This window comes from Rousettus aegyptiacus, unplaced genomic scaffold, assembly GCF_014176215.1.
Source record: "Rousettus aegyptiacus isolate mRouAeg1 unplaced genomic scaffold, mRouAeg1.p scaffold_m13_p_6, whole genome shotgun sequence".
NCBI classification, from domain to species: Eukaryota; Metazoa; Chordata; class Mammalia; order Chiroptera; family Pteropodidae; genus Rousettus; species Rousettus aegyptiacus.
The window spans coordinates 10,038,602-10,057,798 of record NW_023416309.1 but is presented as its reverse complement, the minus strand read 5'-3'; the positions used below and the strand labels follow the sequence as shown (position 1 = coordinate 10,057,798).

The window sequence follows — 19,197 nt, the reverse complement described above, 5'->3', positions numbered from 1 at the left end:
CCTCCAAGACAGCCCAAAGAGAAGGAGAGATGATTTATTAATGCTGATGCTACACAATCAGGGCTCCATGGTTTCTAGATGTGAACCTGTCAAGTAGGATTTGGTGTTGGGGTTTGGGACACCTGGCTTCTAATTAAATTTTCTCCTCCACCAGAGCTTGGCTCTGGAGAACCTTGTCTCAAGAGTACTTGGTTTTCTTCTGGAGAATCTACACTTCAGTGTTACGGTTACTGTAGCTGGGGACTTTGGATTCCAGGGGGGCTTAAATCGCTTGCCAGCTAGGCACCAGCAGATAGTAGAAATCCACTTAATATAATGGCTAAGAATTCTAGGTCTAGAGCCGAATGGACTTGGATTCAAGTCCAAGTTCTGTATTTAGCAACTAGATGCCCTCAGGCAATTTACCTACCTCCCTGAGCTTGTTTCCTTATTATTAAAATGTGTATCAAAATATCTACCTCACAGAGTTACATGATGTATGTGAAATGTTTAGCACAATGCTCACAAATAGACAACAAATGATGGCTTTTATTATTATTGTTAATAGTAGGAATAACAGTAAAAAATGACCTCAGGCATCTCGAGTCCCAGTCTCTATTCTTTTCTCCCCCTTAGCCTCTCTCATCCTCATGTGATAATAACAATACCTGCCCTGTCTACCTCACTTGTGCCTCATGGTGGGTGGAAGAGTGGAGAGGACAGCTTTGTAAAGAACATTGGTGCATAAGCATAAGCAATGATTGTTACCAATAAGCTAAGTCGAAGACAGCAGAATCATCCAGGGATTTTAAATTAAAAAAAAATATTTTATTAGTATTACCATTTATTGGTGACAAACACAAAGTTTTACTTATATTCCATAGGGTGAAAAAAGTTCCAGCATAAGCAATGAACCAGAGCAGTACTTAACTCACAAGGCTACCATACTTTTCATCTGGACCACATGTAGAACCTTACTCCAGGGATGGCTGGCTTGCTCTGATGACGTGGACGTTCAGAACAAAAGTTCCTCTCAGCTTCAGAAGATTCTGATGGGGTGAGTCTTAGTCTAATTTCACTGTTGCCAGCAACAGAAATGGACTCTGGTTGGTTTAAGTAGGAAAGAGAATACGACATATCAGAGCATCAGTGGGAAAGCTGGGAAATCAGGATAAGGGTGGCTGAGAACCAATACTGCAGTCTGAACCATGCTACAGGGAGGGCTTGCCATGGAGCTGGTGCTATCTCTGTCCTCACTGTGATGCTTGGGGACATGGAAGCTGCCTCTCCCTCTGGGAAAAATTCTCTCCTGACCCTGCCTCTCTGTGCCAATTACAAGTCCTGGGTATCTGACCTGCTCTTCCTTAGTGACACACTGGCCTTCAGCTGCGAAGAGGAGTAGGGAAATACTAAACATTTGTCAGGGCTGCATTGTTTTCTAAATTAGAAGGAGAGCTCTACTTCCTGAAGATTCACAGTAGGATATTACATAGTAAGAAGACTTAGTTGTGGGGCAGCCATAAAATGATATATGTCAATGACAAATGCTAGAGGACTTTAAAATCCCCATCCAGTGGACAATGATGATGTTGAAACCTTACCTGGCATATTTTTGGTGTATTTCTATGTTAATTGGTACCACTGCATCTCCTGTTGTATTGAGAAAGGGACTTGGACTCCTGGAAGTTGAGGCCCAGACCTTGAGATAGGCAATGACAGGCTACTGGGGAGCTTAGCGGTTGAAGAAGAAGGGTGAGGGAATTGGAGATGGCTGAGCCTTTAAGGTAGCTGGTCAATGAATTGAGGCCAAGGGCAGAGTCTAGCTGGAACCAAGTCTAGCTGAAGCCGGAACCAAGGTTTTAGGGCAGGGGAGAGCCAATAGTGCTGCCATGGTGGGGAGCAGCCATGCGGCCATTCTGGGGACATGCTAGGGTGGTGACACCCCTCCTCACCAAGTCCCACTCTGTAGGATGCAGGATGTCAGTGTGGAGGAGACTGGGCATAAAGGTCCTTTTCTTGCTCTGATAGTGCAACTTGTCTCCCAGGGACTCCCGACCCCACAAGGGGTGCTCATCATGCTCCAGGGACATGGAAGATGGCTTCCCATCACCTAATGATAAGGACTCTCCATGATACCTTTTGATTTTTCCCCTAAAACAGTGTTGAAGCAGTTGAACACCAATAAAAAAACAATGCTAATCTTATTCACATAACAGAAAAAAGTAATGCTGCTCTGTATAAATCATGGGTTGGTAAGATGGCTGGGTTGGGAGCTTGAACCCGCACAGCCTCATCATCTCAAACAACACCACGAACCTTTAGGACAGTGGTCCTCAAAATGTGGTCTTTGTATCAACAACTTCAATATCACCTGGGAACATATTAAAAATGCAAGTTCTTAGATCCCACAACCACTGAATCAGAAACTCTGCGGCTGGAACCCAGCCCTCTGTTTCAACAAGCCCTCCAGGGGATCCCAAGAACCATTGCCTTAGGATTTGATGAAGAAGAACCCCTTCTTGAAGGGTCTTACTTTCTCTATCAGTAAAGTGGAGAGTTTGAGTGATTTTTTAACTGCAAATTCAAATAATTCCATAGAGTAGAAAATCCTGGGTTCCTCACTTAACTATGTTACCAACTAGCTGAGTGTCATTGAGTAAGTCACAAAACCTCTCTGGGCACAGTTTCCTTATCCATCAAAGGAAGGGCATTCAAATGGTTTTACAGAGGTGTACCTGAGACATGGACTAGATTAGATGATGTCTGTGGGCCACCTGCGGATCCCGGTAAATGGGACCAGGTGTTTTCACAAAGGTGGTTTGCTGTAGCCCTGATTTTCAGAGCACCAGACTGGAAACAGCTATGTATCCACAAATAGGACTCTGGTTAAATAAATTATCGTGTACCTATGCAATAAAATATACTACACTGTCAAAAAGAATGAAGAGAATATATATGTACTGATTTGGGCCAATCTCTCAGACACAGTAAGTGAACAAAACTAAGGCAGAGAACATTATGTATGTTAAAATTTGTGTGAAAAATATATAAATAAGTTTGAATATATATGTAAATTATCTCTGGCTATAGTAGATACTTCTTGAAAAGGGCACATTAGGGACTGGGTTTGGAGGTGGCTGGGAGTGAGACTTACTGTCACTATATTCCCTTTGGTATTGTTTGAGTTTTTAAAGCATATCCCTGCACTTCTCAAAAAAATGAAAATGCAACAAATAGCAACAACAACTGAGAACCAAAATACTGTCTGGCCCTCTGATGTTTCGATCTTTAGAACACTGACAGCCAAGGCTGCAAGTCAAAGGTGAAAGAGGCTCATGTGGTACCACAGGAGAGAGTAGGAGAGGGAAGTGTGGCAGCAGGTTTTGGCAGAGTTCACCATTACACACTTACAAATGACCCAGCTCTCAGGGTCTCTGTCTACACCTTGCAAAGGAAAGGGAGATGTGGATGCTCAGAGGGCCCTTGCTTATGTGCTATGGACTGAGTTGAACAGGGAAGTTCTGGAAGGCAGAGCTGTGCTTGCTGGGCAGTCAAGGCACTGGCCTCACATGGACTCCAGCCGGGCACTTCTGTGACAGTCCAGGCCCCCAGAGCTGCCAGTGGTGAGTCTGTGCTGGAGCATGGTGGCTTACTGACAGGGCTTCACACTCATGGTTCCCTTCTTCTTGTGCAATCTCTGGCCTGCCTGTGAAAGGGGATTATCGTCAACATCTTTCTGTACAAGAAGAAATGGAAGCTCATTTCTTCCAAGGACCTCCCTAAGATCACATCAGTGGTAAATGGCTGAGCTGGGATTGGAACTCAGTTTGTTGGCTCCAAATCCTGAAAATGAATGGTGAAAAGAAGCTGTTGATTGTTAATTAATTGGCAGGGAATGGGCATCACCCTTTTTATGGTCCAGAATGAAAGAGCTCAGGGTCCCAGATTCGAGAAGTAGATTTCATAGCGCCTACCATTCACAGGCAGCTGTGGACTCCAGGAACTTCTTTAGGCCTGGGCTGAAGCTACTTCCACGTAGGGAGGAGGGAGATGCCTCATGGGACCCTGCAGGTGCTTCTGCCATGGTCTAGCCTCATTTTCTCCTCATTGTGCCAATCAGGCCAGATAAATGAAAAAAATGAATATTCTTTGCCTTTTGAAATCCTGTTATTCCTTCAAGGTCCAGTTCAAATGCCCATCCTCCATGAAGGTTCTCTGAGCTATGTCTCTTTTTTTATGCACAGCTAGAACCCCAGGCAGAGTGAGATAGTCAATTCCTTCCTCAGAGTCGGGGAACCAGGATTGGATTCCTTGAGCTTGCCCATCCTATGGCAAATTATAGGTGCACGGTCATGTTTTATGAAGGCTGAAACACCCCCCTGGCCTCATTTCTCCTCTCTGTAGACAGAAATCCTTTATGGTGATATGGCTAAAACAGAGTGTATTTGTGAGGGAGGGGCCAGAGACTAGACAGTGCTCAGAGCTGGGCTGGATTTCAAGGCCCTTTGTCCTGCAGGCTGTGGGGAGACTTGATTCTAGAGGCCTTGTGAGCCATCAGAGGTGCTGAATTAACCTGTGTGGTCTCTCTGGCAGAGGTAAGGTGGGAAGCCTGGGGCTACAGGGAGATCCTTGATGTGAATGACCAGGGGATTCAGGAGGCCTGGGGATGCTGGATGGGTCTGAATTAGGCATGTGGGGGAGCAGCCAGAACAGTCAGGGAATAAGAGGAGAAGGAGAAAGGAAGGAAGAAAGGGTAGGAGAGGACTTATATGGCCTTGTGACCTGTGATGAGCCAGGCAGTTGGTAATACAGATTTTCAAGTGAAAAGAGGGGTCAGAGGAAGTCTCAAAAACCAAGGGGCACTCCTTTTTAAAAAGGAGGGGTGACAGCCAACTTCACAGGCTTCAGAGGAAGTCAGTCTGTGGAGGGCTGGGAAGAGGTGGCTGGGACAGACAGTCAGGAGGTCCCTGGCAGCCTGATGTGATCCTTTCTGGGGCATGAGGGTGGTGAAGCTAGAAGGTGGTGGGAGGCTGGTAGGCAAGGCATCGCTCTGGGCTGGGAGTGGGCTCTCAGCATACACAGGCTCACTGCTTGATTGATTCTGCTGCTTGAACGACACAAATAGCCAGAAATGTAAACACTGCTGGGTCTTGCACAGTGCCCCTGGCATTGCTAATTAGCCCTGAGGTTACTCCTTGCAAGGGAGCAAAGATATCACACCTCAATTCCAGCTGAACTACCTGAGCAGGGCAGATCTCTTCAGAGGCTGCCCATGGACACCTACCCTGCAATTCTCCTTTAGAAATGCTAAAAATAATCACCCAGCCCCTGCCTCCTTGTCCTACCTTTCCAAGGCACCATTGCTTAGGTATTATTAGTTAAAAGAGGGACTAATTTGTGTAATAGAAAAGTCACGGAGAGAGAATGTGGTGTAAATGTTAATCGTTTTTTTAACTTCACATTATGTGATCCGTTAACATTAATATTTAATTTAATGCAGTCAAAAGATTAATGCTTGTGTTTATTTCTAAAAAAGGCAAGGATGCTTCAGGCTGCTTTTCAGCTTGGTTAAGCTTTGGGGGGTGGTGGGGGGGAACAAAAAGCAAAAAACCCCACCCAGAACAGAAGAAATGTATTCATGCTGTAATAATACAAATACCCTCTCCCTCGCCCGCTCTCCCTCCTCAGTTCCTAAAAATAAGCCACGGGGTTCTAATGGGGACACTGATTAAATATTCGGCTCTGTAATTTATGCCCAAGTGAATCCCAACAGGAACCAGGGGCTCTGGAAATCTGTTGTGAAATAATTATCCTGAATGACATTGTCGAGATGGTCTGCAAGGGTGCTGTCAATAATGCATTAGCCCAAATCTGTTTGAAATACAGTAAGGAAATTACATGATATTCATGGGAACCTGAAAGAATTATCAGTAAACAAATTTAATCAACTTGATGTTATGCATACCACTCAACCTCTTATTATCTGATCATCTAGGTTTAGAACACGCAGGGGAATTGAATGACGTGGGATGCGAGGCTGAGGCTGTGTGTGTGTGTGTGTGTGTGTGTATGCTTGATGGAACCAGCCTCAGGTCTCTGCATTTATCCTCCTTGGCTGCATTTTATTTGCATTTTTCTCTAGGCCTGATTGTTGGCTGCCAGCTCTCGCCTTAGCCTGGCCCTTGAACTCTCATTTTTTTCCCCTTGTATCTCTGCTTAGAAAAGTCAGCTGACTGTCCACCCATCCTCCAGATGCCTTTTTCTTTCCTCTGCCTTCTAAAGAAGTGGCGATTGCCCCTGCTATCAAGCTAAGAAGTAAAGAAATTGGACAGACAGGAGGTGAGTGCTATTATCTGGGGAGATGATTCCTGGCATAGAGAAAGAACCCTAGGTGAAGACCTGATAATTTGCTGGGTGATCTTACATAAGTCCCTTCCCATGTCTGGGCTTTAGCTTTTCCATCTGAAAAATGGTTCTTGGGCTTAGTAGTCTGTATGATTTCATAAAATATTAGTAGAAGCTCAGGAGCATCTTGTTTGCTTGGGTTTTACTCGTTGTCCTCTAGAACCTGATGGGGTCCCGAAGGGGAAAGAACTTTCTCAAGACCACATGAGAAGTCATAAACAGAGTCAAGAGAACTTTAAGACCCACTTTTTATGACCCCTCTGCCCCGCTAAGTCAGAACATTGATTTTCGTCTTCACTAAAAACCACAGGAATCATTTCTGAGTCTTTATTTCAGAGCTGAGCCCTAGGTTTCATGCCAGAGGACTTGGGTTTCCTTCCTGGGTATACAGTCCCTTTCCTTTTTAGCCCTCAGTTTCTCCACCTGTACAACTAAGGGGTTAAATGAGGTGACCTTATGGACACAACTCTTATTTTAGCTTTGACATTCCATATTGTCATCTATTTTCTAAGTTTCTCATTTGTCTCTGGCTTCATTCTTTGGGAAGGGAGTCTAGCTTCCATTTTCAGATTGTAAGCCTCCCTTCTAGTTTATTTGTAGAGTAAAAACATGTTCTTTTTTGAACACCTGCTGTGGTCAGTGCCCAGGACCAGGCCCTGTGGTGGGGGGAATATGTCATTGAGTCCTACCTGTGGCAGGCCTAAAGCCTGGTATTGGCATAATCTGATGGAACTTGGAAAGTTCTACTGGGGAACTAGGTAAAAGCCAGTTCATTTAACAACTTTTGGGGGGCACATATTGTGTGTCTGTCCCTATACTTGACATTATTTAGGATAATAGTAACATATATTAATACAGATTATGTACTAAGCACTGAGCTAAGCACTTCACATGTTTAAGACCATGGTGAATGAGATTCCCATTGCTTGGGAATGGGCCACCATGAATTAAAGGTAGGGATAAGAGGCAGAAAACACTGTAATATAAAGAACACCAAAAACAAAGAGATACAAACAAAGAGATACTTCCAGAAGCTACTCAATGGGTTCTTCTACCTCCATGCATCATGGTAGCCTGGACACTCTTGCCACACTGTCCCAGCCTATTCAAATGAAAGTCTGGATCTGGCACTATTCAATATGGTAGCTGCTAGCACTAGGTGGCTGTTAAACATTTAAAAATGGCTTGTCCAGATTGAGATGTGCTGAAAGTATAAAATTCACACTGAATTGCAAAGATTTTGTACAATAAAATGATGTAAAGTATCTCATTAATAATTTTTTATATGATTACATGTTGAAATAATATTTTGGATATATTGAGTTAAATAAAATATATTATTAAAATTAATTTTATCTGTTTCTTTTTGTTTATGTTAAGGTGACTAGCAGCAAATTTAAAATTATACATCATATTTCTTTTGAAAATAGAAATACTTAAATATTTTCAGAGAATAATTTAGCTCATGGAAGTAAGGGTTACTAGGAGGGTAGTGATGTGTCTTTCTCCTTCCATTTTTCATGGGGGAAGCTAGAGAGGAGTTTGTTTCCACCTGCTACAAGGGGTTTTAAGAAAATTGCTCATAGTGATGGAGGGGTGCTGGATGAAGGAAGACTGGCATCTTATTTCTTGGCTTAATTTCTCCTTAGCAGGAGGATTGCTGGTCTGCTCTCTGTGCTTGTTTAAGCAGGAGGAAAAGATAACTGGAGTGTGCGGTAGGCAGAAAAATGCCCCTTCAAAGGTGTGTAGGTCCCAATCTCAACAACCTGTGAATACGTTACATGGCAAAAGGGACTTCGAATATTTGTTTAGCATTAAGGACCTTGAGATGGGAAGATTACCCTGGTTCATCCAGCTGAGTCTAATCTAATTCCATGAGTCCTTAAAAGTGGAGAACCTTTTCTGGCTTCTTTCAGAGAGAGGTGGGATGACTGGGACGATGGAAGAAGAGGCTAGAAAAATTAGAAACATGAAAGGGAGTTAATTTGTCATTGCTGGCTTTGAAGATGGAGGAAAGAGAACATGATCCAAACAATGCAGATGGCTTCTAGAACCTGGGAACAGCAAGGAAACAAATTCTCCCCTAGAGCGTCCAGAAAAGAACGCAGCCCTGCTGACACCTCGATTTTAGCCCACTGAGACCTGTGCTGGACTTTTATCCTATGGAACTAACTGTAGGACAATACAGTTGTGTTGTTTTAAGCCAATGTTTGTGGTAATTGAGAGACATTGAGAGATCATGAGAGAGATATTGGGTAGGAAAGAGGGTATAGCATTTTGGCACAGTAAAATTGCATGAGTTGTTCATGAGTCGAGTGTACATCTTGGAATGCAGCCAGGCTTGAGGCATTCTGAGAAGACCCATCCAAGAGCCTGGATGTAGCAAGAGGCTTTGGGGTATACTACCAAGGGCAGAAGGTGAGGGGCTTCAGATAAGGTCAGTTTAGAATAGCAATCAGGGATGTGTACTGGTGAGTCCTCTTTCCTGTAGGGCCGTGGTCCGCAACCTTTTAGGCGTTATAGACTGGTGCTCCCATGAAAATCTAATGCCTTATGATCTGAGGTGGAGCAGAGGTGGTGATGCTAGCACTAGGGAGCACCTGCAAATACAGATGAAGTGTTGCTCGCTTGTCCGCCACTCACCTCCTGTGGTATGGCCCACTTCCTTATAGGCCACAGACTGGTACCTGTTCCATGGCCCAGGATTTGGGCCCTCTGCTGTAGGATTTCCTGAAGAACTTATGCATGCATTTCAAGATCAGTTCAGTACCTACCACATAGAGATTCTTATCAGAGACACTGAAGAGTGGGCTATTAGCCACCTGTATCAGCTTGATAGGCTAGGTTATGCTAAGTAATAAACAGCTCCCAAATCTTATAGCTTTATGACAGTGGAGATATATTCCTAGATCATTCTCTATGTTTGTTTCTATTTATTCTGGTGGGATCCATGCTTACATGTTCTTTGCTAAAGCAAGGCACGTATTTCCACCTAATTTCTTTTTTCCAATTGTAATTATACCTTTAATTAAATATCCAATAAAACAATAAAATAAGAATTTTTATTTATTTTTGTTTTGAAAATGTTTCTGTAAACTGAGAATTTTTAAAGGAAGACATCATTATGAAATTAAATTAAATTTGGAAAACTTGATGAAAGTGAATTGCAGTTAAATTAGATTTAAGTAAGAATTCTTACAAAATTAAGGGAAAATTCTATATTTGGATTGCTTCACAGGAATATTTATTTTATTTATTTATCTCATTTTAAATAAAAGAAAGTTAGATATTTATACAATTCATGAAGTGATCTCCCGGATTATTCTAGCACCCAGCTGGCACTACACACAACCATTACAATAATATTGACTATATATCCTATGCTACACTCTAAGTCCCCGTGACTGCATTGTAACTACTAATTTGTACTTCATCCCTTCACCTTAGGTTCCACCTAATTTCAAGGAGACAAGAAAGTGTAATCCTACCATGTGCCTGGGGTTAGAACTGGATATATTTATTGACCAGCACTAATGTCTCCCAATCTCTTTTTCCTTTCTATTCTTTTTTTCCAGACCCAACATCTCCTAAGGAGAAAGGGCCCCAGTGCTGGAAGGGGAGGAGGAAAGAGAAGAGCATGTACTCTTTCCCATGGCAAGACTCTCAGGTTGATCTTACCTAGTATGGGAGAAAGTGTAGGGTGTGAGTGATAAATAAGATATGTAATTGAGATTTTAAACCAGACTGGACTTTCCATTGAGGTACTGAAAATGAAAGGAGACTGGGGGCTTTTGCTATGTTGTTTTTAGGAAATTGAGATTCATCAGTGCGTGGATAAAGAGAGTATTTATAAAGAAACAAAGCTGTTTTTTATGTGGCCCACTAATTTCAGACTCTAGTAAACCAACTACTTATGAATTTAATCCTCAAAACAATCTTTTAAAGTAGCCACTATTATTACTTTCATTTTATATATCACAGAACTGAGTCTCAGAAATGTTAAGTAATGTGTCTGGTAGCACATAGCTCAAGCAGCAAGCTAAACCTTAAGTTCAGATTGTCTGACTCCAAGTATACTTTTAATTTTTTAAATTTTTATATTTTGTTTTTTCTATGATAGTTGATATACAATATTATATTAATTTAATTTAAAGTATACAAAATAGTGATTAGACATTTATATAACTTATGAAGTGATCATGCTGATAAATCTAGTACTAATCTGACACCATGCATAGTAATTACAGTGGTATTGACTATATTCCTTATGCTATACTTTACTTCCCCATGACTGTTTTGTAACTAGCAATTTGATTTTTTAAATCTCTTCCTGTTTTAACCCATCCTTCTCAACTGCACTCCCATCTAGCAACCATTGAAATGTTCTCTGTATGTATGAATTTGTTTCCATTTTGTTTGTTTATTTTGTCTTTTAGAGTCCACATATAAGCAAAATCACATGGTATTTGTCTTTTTCTGTCTGACTTACTTCATAAAACCCTCCAGGTTTGTCAATGTGTTGCGGACGGTAAGCGTTCATTCTTTGTAATGCCTGAGTGATATTCCATTGTATATATGTACTACCTCTTCTTTATCCATTTATCTATTGATGGATACCCAAGTTGCCTCCATATATCATTTATTGTAAATATACTGCAATAAACATGTGGATTTATATGTCCCTTCAAGGTAGTGTTTTGGGTTTCTTCAAATAAGAAACCCAAAACACTACGGGGATTACGGGGTCCTCCTGTATCTCTAATTATAGCTTTTGTTTTAAAGTCTGTTTTGTTTTGTATAAGTATTGCTACCTCAGCTTTTTTTTTTGTTTCTATTTTCATAAAATATCTTTTTTCATCTCTTTACTTTCAGTCTGTGTGATTCTTTGATTTGAGTTGAGTCTTTTATAGGCAGCATATGTATGAGCCTTGTTTTCTTTCCCGTTCAGACACCCTATCTTTAGATTGGAACATTTAATCCATTTAAATTTAAAGTAATTGTCCATAGATATATAGTTATTGCTTTCTTCTTATTAATATTTTTGATCTTTTTTTTTTCTTTTTTCTTCTACTTAAAGAAGTCCTCCCAGCATTTCCTATATTACTGGCTTAGTGGTAACGGACTCCTTCACTTTTCTCTTGTCTGGGAAGCTCTTTATCATCCTTTGATTCTAAACAATAGCCTTGCTGGGTAGAGTAATCTTGGTTGTAGGTCCTTACTTTTCATCACTTTGAATATTTCCTACCAGTCCCTTTTGGCCTGCAAAGTTTCTTTTGAGAAATTATCTGACAATCTTATGGTAGCTCCCTTGTATATAACTAATTGCTTTTTTCTTGCTGCTTTTAAGATTCTCTCTTTGTCTTTCACCTTTGGCATTTGAATTATAATGTATCTTGATGTAGGCCTCTTTGGGTTCATCTTGTTGGGACTCTTTTGCACTTCCTGAGCTTGTATGTCTATTTTATTCTCCAGGTTAGGGAAGTTTTCCATTATTATTTCTTCAGATAGGTTTTCAATTTCTCGATCTCTCTTTTCTCCTTCTAGTGCCTCTACGATGTGAATATTGGTATCATTGATGTTGTCCCAGAGGGCCCTCAAACTATCCACATTTTTTGGATTTTTTTTCTTGTTGCTGTTCTGATTGGGTGTTATCTGCTGCCTATCTTCTAAATTGATGATTTGTTCCTCTGCTTCATCTGTCCTACTGTTAATTCCTCTTAATTTATTCTTCATTCCAGTTTTTGTAGTCTTCATTTCTGACTGGTTCTTTTTTATGTTTTCTATCTCCTTGTTAAAGTTCTTACTGAGTTCCTCTACTTTTTCCCTAAGTTCATTGAGCTTCCTTATAACAAGTGTTTTAAACTCTGCATCTGGTTGATAGATGCCTTGTCTCCATTTTGTTTAGTTCTTTTTCTGGGTCTTTGTTCTCTTCTTTCATTTGAGACATGTTTCTTTGTCTTCCCATCTTGGCTGCCTACCTGTGTTTGTTTCTATGTATTAGGTAGTGCTGCTATGTCTCCCGGTCTTAGTAGAGTGCCCTTATGTAGTAGGTGTGCTGTGGGGCCCAGTGGTACAGTTTTCCCTGGTCATCTGAGCTGGGTGCTCCAACTATGTCCCTTGTATGGATTCTGTGTACCCTTCTGTTGTGGTTGAGCTTTGGTTGTTGTTTGCACATCAATGGGAAGGATTGACCCTCAGGCTGATCAGTTGTGATGACTGGCCATCATCAGTAGAGGAACTTTTGTGTGGGAGCTGACCATACTGAGCAGAATTTGCTTTAACAGGGCTGTGGTGCCTGCCCTGTATGCCCTTTGGGTGTGTTGTCCTCTGGTGTGACCCCATGTGGTACTCTGGCTCAGCCCAGAGCCAGCCACTGGGTATGTAGGCCGGGGCCTCCTGGCAGGGGCCCTGCCACAGGCCAAGTTCAGCTGAAGCCTGTGCCCTGCTCAGGGCCACCTGGCATTAGCCACCAGGCAATCGCAGATGGTTGGGCTTGGAAGTGCCTCCAGAGGCCAAGTTGCAAACTGAGGCTGGCTGCTGCTAGTTCTGGGCTTGGGGTTACTGAGCAAGAGGTATGGGGCATGCCAAGGCCAGATGCTGCTTTTTTAGGTTTTGTGAACCTTTAAGAGATTTTAGTAAAGCCTGCAGCATAAGCCAAGACAGGCCGTTTGTATGGAAAATCCACTGGAAGTAGTTTGGGTAGGACCCCACATTGGGAGGGGCGGGGTCTCGGGGAGTCACCAGGGCAGGGCGACTTGTGTTAATTAATGTTAATGGAAACTCAATATGGTGGCTGCCTAAGTCTGCAAGCTGTGTGGGGGAGGGTTCATCAAAGGAATGATCCCCTCCAGTCCTCACCTTGCGGCCAGACAAATCAGTTTGTCCCTGAATGTTTCTGGCACCTTTTGAGCTGCTACCCTAGTACTGGAGCTCAGAGCAAGCGAGTTCGTCAGCAGTAAGTCTCTCAGCCCTCTGTCTCACTCAGTCACAACCTCCAATGGTTTTCATAGCCAGAAGTTGTGGGGACTTCTCTTCCCATCACTGGAACCCTGGGCTGGGGAGCCCAGTGTGAGGCTGGGACCCCTTGCTCTTCTGAAGAGAACTCTGCAGCCAAATTATTTCTTCCTATTCCCAATTGCCACATGTAGGTGTGGGACTAGCCTGTTTTGCATCTTTGCCCCTCCTACCAGTTTCAAGGTGGCCTTTTTGGTGTGTCTCCAGTTGTAGGTCTTCAGTTGGGCTAGATGTCAGGCAACTTCAAGTGATGGCTATTCTGTAGTTGTAATTTTAATATAGTCATGAGAGGAGAAAAGCACAGTGTTTACCTATTTCATCTTAGTAGAGTGGCCTTATGTAGTAGGTGCGCTGTGGAGCCCAATGGCATAGTTTTCCCTGGTCACCTGAGCTGGGTACTCCAACTATGTCCCTTGTATCCAAGTATATTTTTAAAAAGCTATGCTTGCTTTACTGTGTCATATTACTCTAAGTGACCCTCCTGAAGTAGACAAGGAGAGACACACTTACACTGTGAATTTATCCCTTTGTGGTTAGGAGGATAAAATTAGAAAGTTCCTCAGAATGTAGCAAATGGTAACTGACATTTCTGGGACACCTACCATGTGCCAAGCCCTGCTACATATTTGGCCTGTGTTATTTAATTTAATTCCCAGGGCAACTCTATAACGTAAGCAATTCCATTTCAATTTTGCAGATGAGCTAAACTGAAGCATCAAGAGTTAATGTGACTTGCCAAAAGTCAAGCAACTAATAGACAAGATCGAAATCCAGTTCAGTCTGTTTTTCAAAACTCTCCACCCAGCAACAACTTCCCAATGAATGAGTTTTAGAAGAACTGGAGGAAAAGGAGGCCACAGTTGGGTGGAACAGTCTTGAGGAGGGCCTCCAGGGTGAGAGGATGTGGTGGAAGCAAGGAAGTTGGCAAACGAAAGTGCAGGGATGAGAATTTGGGGACCAAGAGTAGGCAGATCTGATTGTCCCTGAGACAGTGTGGGCAAGAGGAAGGGCAGGTTGGAGCCAAATGGGGAGTTGTTTTGAATGTTGGGCTGAGGAGTTTGACTTGTTCTCTCAGGCCATGGGAGGCCATTCGAGTGAGGTCTGAGGTGCTGCTGGAGGAAGAACAGGAAGCCCAGAGTCCAGGGTTTCTGGGGCTGCCCCTGAGCCTTAGTGCTGGGGTTTTCTGCCCACAGAGTCATCATCACCTAAGCAAGTAGAAAACAATAAGAAGGGGGTAGTTTAGGTAGGAACATCTCTCAAGACAAAGGCATGGTCAGGGTTGGGGCCATCAATGGAAGAAGATTGTAGATATAACAGGATAAACAATGGAGGGCACTGAGGCAGGGAGGGTGCATAAGTCAGCAGAAAGAATGTGGCACATATTTGACCTCTTCCAGGGTTAGTCTTGTTGTTTACCTATCCGTGTGACCCTGGGCACATAATTTAACTTTTATGACATTGAAATAAAAGAAGACCTGAAATTAAGCAAGAACCTGTAAATTTCCTCCCTTTATTTTAACATGCTTCAAAATGTAGCCCCTTTGGTTTACCTGACCTTCTTAATGAGCCCCTTTCCTGCAGAGCAATAGGGAAACCTAACATTCCAATCAACAGTCTCTACTATATTCAGTCTTTTTTCAGTGAAAATGTTTCCACTTTTTATTTTTATCTTCCTATTAGACCTTATATAAGTAGTCCCTTCGGGGTTACTGAATAACTCTTTAAGTAAGTGCTCAGCCTTTCAGAGTTTCACTTCTTCTCTCCAAAATGGCACCCGAGTATTTAAGGGGTTTACTGTATTCTCAAGGCAGTAGTGAGAGGGGCTTGAGATCTGTATAGTCCTCCACATCCAAGAGTTAGTCTTGTCTGCTCCCTCACTGGTGGCTACGAAGGTATGACTGGTTTCTTCCAGTCTCCTGGGTGATGTGCTAGTAGAGTCTGTGGTGTTGGCCATTTGTCCTCAGGTCACAAAGTTCTTGTTCTTGGAGGGCTTTTTCTCTGAATCCTAGGCCTCTGCCTTCTCAATACCTTTGTGTGTCTTCTTTGGATCTCCTCTTTGAGGGAGAGTCAGGGATGCTGCCTTGGTATCATTACTCTGGCCATTTCCCGCAGTCGTTGTTGTGTTATCCCCCTCTGCCACGTTGGAAAGATTTTAGGAGTGGCTCTTCCTAGAGACTTACAGACTTCTGCTAGTATATAGGCCTTTAGTTCTTTGGATGGCCTTAGCTTTCCCCTAGACCTATCTAATTTATCTCAAGGTGAGACTGCATTTAGAGGAGAAATGTAGACCACAATGACCAAACTCCAGTCAATCTCAGAAAGTTTCCTCTTATCCCTTTTCAGTCAATACCACTCTCTCTTCAATATATACACTATTCTGACTTTTATCACTATAGATTACTTTTCCCATTCTAGAACTTTTTATTTTGGACTTTATTCTGTTCTACTTATCTCTTTGTCTATTTTTAATCTAATATCATATTGCCTTGATATACTGCCTTAAAGTTAGGCAGTATAAATTTTCTAATATTTTTATTTTTTAAAATTGTTTTTGCTATGTATGTCCTTTGAATTTTCATAGGAATTTTAGAATTACCCTTTCAAAAAAACATGCTTGAATTTTGAATGAGACCTCATCGAATCTATAGGCCAATTTAGAGAAAGTTGATATCTTATCTATGCTGAGTCTTCCAATTCATGAATATGATCTCTCTCTCTCTCTTTCTGTTTTTAGTTCTTTCATTCTTCTCAGTAATGTTTTGTTGTTCTCTCAGTATAGAAGTCTTTTATTATGTTTATTCAAAGTATTTTATATTTTGTGATGCTATTATTTAAAGTATTTTAAAAGATTTTATTTTCCAATTGTTCGATGATAGTATAGGAGCTCTTTTTAGTGTTTGCTAAGCTGATGGGCGATAAGCCATACAAGGGCCACAATGGAGAGATGATCTCCCTGAAAGTGAATTCAAAACAGAGAGAAGCAGAACTGAAAGATGGAGAGAGAGGGAGGATAGGAAGAGAGGAAGGGGCTGGGGAGGAAGGGAGAGAGAGAGAAAGAGAGAGAAAGAGAGAGAGAGAAAGAGAGAGGGAGCGAGAACGTGCTCAAACTCACAGTAGCTCTGAAGAAATGACTTCAGCTCTTGTATTTAATTTTGCCACAAGCAGGTCTACCCTGGACTTTACTGGGAACAGTAAATTTATTTATTTTTGCTGAAGTTGTTTTGAGCTGGATTCCTGTCACTTGCTGCTGAAAGAGTCCTGACTAATTCAATTTCTGACTTGGCTCAGCCTTGCAGACTACTATGGATGTGAGGCGATGAGTTCCATGCCAATGAAGAAAAGAAAAAACATGGGTCACCAATTCTTATTTCATCGTCCCATGAGTGAGAGCTATGGGCCTGCTGGTTTCCTCACTGGGTAACCTATTATGTGAGCCCATTGCTTAATTCTATTATTTTCTTTTCTCCCCTCCTCCCTCCCTCACTTTCTCCCTTTCTTCTACAAAAGCACAGGTTAACATATACAGAAGAATTAAAAAACCAACATTTTCTCTGTTAGCTGGATTGTAGTCCTACCATTTGAGATACAATAGATCTTAATTTTACTGAGGAACATGTGATTTGTTTTTGCATCTCTTGGGGCTTGTGGCATCACAAAAAGCACACTAACTTTTGATGGCTGCTTTCTCTGCAACCCAGGGATGCCACTACCCTTTGTTAAATTATTTCAGCTTAGACCCTCCTTCTGATCGTAGGGGAAAGATTTGGGGGTAGGAGTGAGGAATGCATGTATGGAAAGAAATTGATATTTTCTCCAGCAGTTTAGCCATTCATCTATTCAACCATCCATCCTATTAGCACTGAACTTTTATTGGAGAGAAAGATAAACATGTATTGTATATGTTTTATACACATTATCTCACTTGATTCCCATTGCAGCCCTTTGAGGTAGACATTATTATTACTTGCATTTTTCAGATGAGGAAGCTGAAGTTTAGGGTGTTTAAGCCACATGTAGGTCCAGACAATGAGAAAGTAACAAAGCTGACGTTCAATTCCCCAATGCCCATATTCTTTTTTTATTTTGAGAAGCTGCTGTCTTGGTTTTCTGTGTGTCAGGACTCTTTTAGCAGGACTCTTTCAACATGCTAAACAGTGCAAGGGAGAGCTGGAAGGATTACCAGTGACCAGGTGTGAATCTTGTCATCAAACCTAATAGACAGTAGAGGGGCTGAGACAAAGTGTGAATAGCTATAATACAAAGTAGAAAGCAGGAGTATCTTAATGTAATAATACTAATATTCAGGATGTAGAAATTAAAAATGGGAATTCCAGAGAATTCTCTAAATCTTAAGTTATTCTTAAGACTTCCAATGTTCTTCATGCTTTTTTTTTTTTTTGAATTTTTATGGGTTTATTTGAGCCAAACTGATGGCATATGCTGTGGAGCAAGATCTCAAATGTTGCATTCTTCATTCTCTTGCTCATTATTATTTATAGTTAAAATTTTTGTTTAAGAAATAAATAGTAAGTTAGTGGAATAGAATTATAGCCTATAGTGAGTGGCTTTAAAACACACAAAAAATGCCGGTGAACATTATAGAGTAGTGTTTGAATAATGTAACATTGAGATCTCCTAGCAAGGTTAATAGCACTAAGGAATTACTTGTCTTTCAAAACTCGTTATTTTTTGGAACACCACGCATAGGATTTCTGTAAAATATACTATGCATATAAACCTATTAATATTTATTTTATTTGCAAGAATAACTCAACATTAGCAGCAAAAAGGGCATCAAACACACACTGATAACACAATGACAGTTATGAGTAAGACTGACTCAGGTCAACCCTCAACTTCAACTCTGCATGTTGGCGTATCCTGCTCTTGATTTTGACTTGACATCGGTGGATTCCTTTGAACCAGTAAGGTCTCTTTATTGATAAGCTTTAATTCTCACAGGAGAATTATAATACTTTTTTGTTGTTGTTGTTTTCTCTATGGAGTTTTCTTGGGAGTTAAGATTTAGAGAAATATTTAAAATTCTTGAGATATAACAAGTAGGAATTTCTGAATGGATACACTGGCCTCAAGGCAGGGACAGATATAAGCTAGAGGATTTCAGGAAGGTAAATATAATGAATATCTGTACAACTCACAGTAGACTTCCAACAGGAGCTGCCATTTGAGCTGGGCTGTGAAGGGTGCCCAGGATTTAGAGACTGGAGGTGGGGATAAGTGTATGGGGGGAGGCATACCAGGTAGAAGGCACAGCTTGAACAAAGAAAGACTGAGAAGCTGAAATTTGAGGATATACCAAGAAATTAGACTCACCTTGAGCAGAAAGTTTGTGAAAGGGAGTGGTTCCAATAAGATTGGAAGGATAGAGTGGGACTTATTCTCTTGGACCAAGGTGTGTCTCATATATCATTTACATTGCTCTGTCTTGTAAAGTAGGTACTTTAAGGTTATTTGTTGTCATGTTATGATGAAGAAATACGTTCATGAGTGAAAGGATTTGCCTAAGGTCACACAGGTAATAAATAGGATAAGTTGGGGAACAAGAACCCCACAGAGCACATAGTTTAATGTCTTGCCCACCAAAGAACACATTGGAAGTTTGTAGAATGAAGGAGTCAGGGCGACTTTCTTAAATGTCTGTTGAGTTGAATCGATGTGTAGAAATTAGAGGGAAATTAGATTTTTGTTCGATATGAGCAAATACTTTCAGGAAAAACAGGCTTTCATAACAAATTGTTTTAAGAAACCACTTTCTGAGATATCTATTTGTCTATCTGT

General features: G+C 41.4%; 1 long non-coding RNA gene across 1 annotated transcript in view; it reads left to right on the top strand.

Moving 5' to 3' along the window:
- LOC107518075 overlaps positions 1-10,450 on the top strand; it is a 31,945-nt gene extending 21,495 nt beyond the window's left edge. Inside the window, exons 2-4 of the long non-coding RNA XR_001598728.2 lie at positions 864-1,036; positions 6,200-6,318; positions 9,960-10,450. This is a non-coding gene — a long non-coding RNA (uncharacterized LOC107518075). The remainder of the gene's footprint in view (positions 1-863; positions 1,037-6,199; positions 6,319-9,959) is intronic.
- The last annotated feature ends 8,747 nt before the right edge of the window (positions 10,451-19,197 follow it).